The sequence below is a fragment of the Sorex fumeus genome, unplaced genomic scaffold (assembly GCF_029834395.1).
Source record: "Sorex fumeus unplaced genomic scaffold, SorFum_2.1 ptg000003l, whole genome shotgun sequence".
NCBI lineage: Eukaryota > Metazoa > Chordata > Mammalia > Eulipotyphla > Soricidae > Sorex > Sorex fumeus.
In genome coordinates, this window is record NW_026606060.1 from 20,840,124 (window position 1) to 20,845,331 (window position 5,208).

Genomic DNA, 5,208 nt, shown 5'->3' on the forward strand with positions numbered 1-5,208 from the left:
ACCCAGCACTTCCAAGATCCAGGCTCTTGCTCTAGTCAGTATCGGGTCTGTCTGCCATGTAGTGGCTGTTTGTGATAGGGCGATTTCAAAAGTCTCAGATGCTGGTCCCAGGGATCCTGAGAGGGACTTCAGCTGTCTTTGCAACATTGTATACCATCTGTCATCAGATCAGACTCTAATGCAAAAATATAAATAAAAGATTCCACTCCTTAACAAACTGATCAACTACTTGAGAAGAAGCTACTCAGAAGAAGAGATGTGTGTTCCCAGGAGCTAAGGATCAGGAACTAGGATTCTCATGATGTCATTTCAGAAAGAATTTCAGGAGCATCAGGAAGGTGCAGGTGAAGTAACAGGTGACCAGTGGGGGATAGAGGGGACTTTCCTCAATACAGTTAGAGCCATCTACCATAAGCCTACAGCAGCATCATCCTCAATGGGGAAAAACTGAGAGATTTCCCTCTAAGATCAGGGATGAGACAAGGATGCCCACTGCTGTTCAATATACTACTGGAAGTACTTGCAATAGTGGTTAGGGAAGAAAAAGATATTAAAGGCATTCAGGTAGGAAAGGAAGAAATAAGGCCCTCACTATTTGCAGATGATATGATACTATACTTAGAGAATCCTAAAACCTCTACCAAGAAACGCCTAGAAACAATAGACTTGTATAGTAAAGTTGCAGGCTATAAAATCAATACTCAGAAGTCCATAGCTTTCCTATTCGCAAATAGTGAGAGAGAAGAAAGTGACATAAAAAACCATCACATCACATCTTCACTGCATCTGATGTTCTCAGCAAGGGAGACACCAGGACAAGCAGCTGGGCCAGCCCAGCCCCACACAGCTGATCTCTGGGTGTTTTTGTTCTGGTGTGCATCTTCATGGGAGGGAGATTATTATGCTGTTGACAGTAATAAGTAGCAGCATCTTCAGTCTTTAGGCTGCTTTTGGTGAGAATGAAATCTGTCTCAGATCCACTGCCACTGAAGTAAAATTATTTCTATTAAACTTACTTTGGATGTGAATGTAGAGAAAGAGAGGAAGGATGTGTATAAGAGAAGACATGGGTTTCATTAGCATGAAGAAAGCAAAAAGACTCTGAGACTAGCAAGTGCCATACATGATCAAGGGAGAAGAGGGACTTAAAGAAAATTTGAAATTTTCCTCTTTTATTTGATCTCTCACTTGTCCGCATCGACCACAATCCTTCACTGCATGTCATTGGGTGTAAATTTCATTTCGTATTCCAAGGTAGTAAGTACAACAGACTACAGTTCCTGACACTAAACATGGCTTCCCCCCCATAACAGTTTAGCATGAAATCCTCCTAGTCAAGGGAACATATCCCCAAGCTCTGCAGTGCTTACCCCTGGCAAGAAGCAGTTTATCCTCGGTCCATATCAGAAAGTTCCTTGGACAGGTGGGATACCCCCACTAAGAGGCTGTAACTGTGTACACATGTCATCAGAATTTGATATGGGAAAGTTTTCATTATGATACTAAAATACCTATTAAAACTGTGATTTCTGTAGAATCTGAAGTGATTGGACCTGCATGAACTCTTGGTATCTCTGTCACTAACTTCCTGGAGGAAAATTATTTCAATAAACAAAATCATAAGATCTATTGTCATTCCAGAGCTTCTGGGATGACAGGAGGGGAAATGGAGACTAAAATATTGTAGCAGAACTTTCTCTAATGGCTCAGTATAGCTGCATCTGACACACTCTCAGAAGAGGGAAGATCCAGGAGCAGCTGGGCCAGCCCTGCATCACACAGCTGTTCTCCGGGGGTTTATGTTCTGGCTTGTATCACAGTGAGAGGGTAATTATTATGCTGTTGACAGTAATAAGTGGCAGCATCTTCAGGCTTCAGGCTGCTGATGGTGAGAGTGAAATCTGTCCCAGATCCACTGCCACTGAACCGGGGAGGGACGCCTGGTTGTAAACTGGTTGCAGCATAGATCAGGAGCCTGGGAGTTTTCCCTGGTTTCTGCTGATACCAGGCTAACCATCTGTTAATGCTCTGACTGGCCTTGCAGGTGATGGTGACTTTCTCTCCCAGAGATGCAGACATGGATGAAGGCTGGGTCATCTGGACATCACACCGGGAACCTGGGGTTGAAAATATAAACACACATTGTGACCATTCATCTTACTCTATATTATTCTCCCTGAAGCATGGGTAGCACAATGTCCAGTAAACCCTCATTTCCCTCCTTACCTGGGAGCCAGAGCAGCAGGAAGCTGAGGAGCTGCACAAGGGCCCTCATGTCCACTCTGGGAGTGACAGACACTGACCCTGCAGGGTGACACAGACTATTATTATTAGTGTGCAGGCATGAGCTCTGAGCACTTGCAAATGAGAGGGGGCTGGGTAGGCTGGGCCGGCAGAGGGGGGATGGTGTGTGAGGCGACCAGCCCAGCTGCATGAAAGTCAGGAGTGCAGGTCCCTGTGGGGAAGCAGAACTTTGCCCACAGAGAACATACTCCTCCCCAGGCCCCAGGAGGGCCCCAGTGTGAGCACAGAAGGGCGGGTCCCTGGTCCCCTGTGTTAGGACACAGCTTCTTACATTCTCTGGCCCAGAAACAGGCTTTGTCAGAATATACTTTTTAGACTTCTTCAGGAATTGTCCAAATTCCTTTGATTTCTCATCTGTGGATAAAATTGAGGCAAGGGAAGTCATCTCTTTGCTTTGAAATCGCATATATTTTACTGCCCTTTGTAAAGAATTATAATTTTATGTTTTTCTATTTGATAGTGGGAGGGCTTTTTGTCAGTCAGTGCTCAGAAACTTGGTCATTGGGTGTAAATTTCATTTCGTATTCCAAGGTAGTAAGTACAACAGACTACAGTTCCTGACACTAAACATGGCTTATGAACATCACATATAGCCATTGGGATGAGCAGTTCAATGCCAGGGACCAAGGATACAAAGCTGTTGCGGTGCTGCAGTGCTGGAAATGTCAGGCCTTTATCTGCAAGTGCTCTGAGATATGCGGGTCCTGTGCTCATATGTGGATCCCAGTTCATGCTTTTTTTTTTCCCACCTTAGTTTTTATTTATTTATTTATTTTAATATTTATTTATTGAATCACTGTGGGAAAAGTTACTAAGCTTTCAGGTTTAAGTCTCAGTCATACAATGATCAAACACCTTTCTCTTCACCAGTACTCATTTTTCAACACCTAGAACCCCAGTATACCCCCCTCCCATCCCTCCAAATGCCTGTGAGGCAGATGATTTCTCCTTAACTCTCCTCTACATTGATTACATTCATCATTTCGACAAGATATACCATTATTGTTTAGAATTTCCCCCCAATCAGAATTGCTGAAAAGGCATTGTGAAATATTTTATTTTCTATAGTTGGTTATGAGAATCATATAATGTCACGCGGCCACGATTTGGGATTTCTGCAAAGTGCCAGATAATGACGAGATTGGTTTCTGTGTGTCTGGTGTTATGGCCGTGCCAGAGAGCCGCTCATGAGGGGTAATTCGTGACCTCGGTAGGGCGTGTAGGACATGCCAGTACCGTCCCCTTCCCATGAGACAGCAGTTGCCCCCTCACCGCCCGCTCATAACTGGCTTTCCTATAAGCTCTGAGGTGGTGGCCACCTTGCTGCCAGTGGGGAGAAAGGCGGAAGGGAGCAACACCCTTTCCCCCCTGGGGAGGCATCTCGCTGTAGTTTAATGCATGGTCCATTCACTTTTCTGCCGCAAGCTTCCAAGTTCTGGATTAAGTCCTTTTGCCTCTGGAGTCATGACCGTGCCAGAGAGCCGCTTGTGGGGGGGCTACTCATGACCTCAGTTAGGGCGTGAAGAATGAGCCGGTACCACCCTCCTTCCCATGAGACTGCAGTTGCTACATCACCTCTGGCTCATACCTGGCTTTCCAATAAGCTCTGAGCTGGCAGCCACCTTGTATGTAGACCAGATGCATTTCTGCCCAAAGCCACTGGGTTTCAAGATTTGTTTCTGAGTCTCTGGTATCATGGCTATTAATCAACTTGATCAGGAGCCAGAGAGGCCATTTGTAGGGCGGCGACTTGGGGTCTCGTTGAGATGGAGAGAAAGAGTCAGCTCCACCCTCATGTGGTGAGGCCCCGGGTGTCCCGTCAGTGCAAGTCCAAACCTGACTGTCCAGTGGTCTCTGGAGGATGGTGGTCTCAGGCCGCCAGGGGGAACAGGCCAAGGCACAAAACCTATTCCCACCTGGAGTGGCCCAGCGCCAGGAACCTACTGCAGGAACAGGATGCAATTCTGCCAAAAGCTTTTGGGTTCCGAGATTCGTTTCTGAGTCTCTGGGATCATGGCCATTAAGCAGTTTGATCAGGAAACAGAGAGGCCATGAATCCAAGTATATAGTTGAGCCAGAGGTGGTTTGTGGGTGTGTCTCCCACATACCTAACTTTTAGCCATTTACTTTCTTGGTAAACTTTGTCCCAAGTTTTTGGTGTCTGGCCAAAGGCACAGCAGCAATTTTGGGGTATCTGAAAGTCGGACGTTGCCATCAGGCTGCTGATGCACTCACCTCACAGGTACAGATTGACCTGCTGGCGGCAACATACCCCCCAGTTCATGCCTCTTGATGGGTCAGTTTCGCCCACAAATCGCTGTGTTATTTTGTGTGAGAAATTGCTATTATTAGCAGACACATTCAATGAGTGAAATGAATTGTACAAACATTTGGGGTCTTGGTTCATAAATGAGTGCTAAGGCAGAGAATATCTAACCCATTCTTCTCCTCATCTCCCCATCCTGAACCTGAGAAACTATTCCATTACTTCCCAGTCAACATAATAGCAAAAACTTTTCTTCCTCATCTTGAAACAGTTGTTTCTTTTCCAGCTCTAATTCATGACACAGATCTGAATATTCCTTGACATGCTTGGACTCTCTTCCTATATTTCATCCTCTTCCCCTGAGCTGGTGAGTTGAAAATGTGTTCAGATGAGAAAGGACAACTTGACCGAATCCTCATTGAATATTTCAGTCTCATCACTGGTGCATCCCTTGCTCACAAACCTCAAGTTCCTCCAAAGACACAGCAGCTCTCAGACATCAGATGAAAGACTCTGTGTCTTGAGAAGATTGAGGTGATAACACTACAGAACAGCCAATGGCTGCCCCCTCACAACAGATGAGGTTCACAGACATTAAATAAACACGCCTATGGGATTCAGTGTGCCACCTGGGGCGA

The 5,208-nt window shown here is 45.6% G+C and overlaps 1 pseudogene; it reads right to left on the reverse strand.

Annotated features, from left to right (window-relative positions):
* Positions 1-1,698: 1,698 nt before the first annotated feature.
* LOC130028462 (immunoglobulin kappa variable 1-12-like) lies at positions 1,699-2,275 on the reverse strand (annotated as a pseudogene).
* Positions 2,276-5,208: the final 2,933 nt, after the last annotated feature.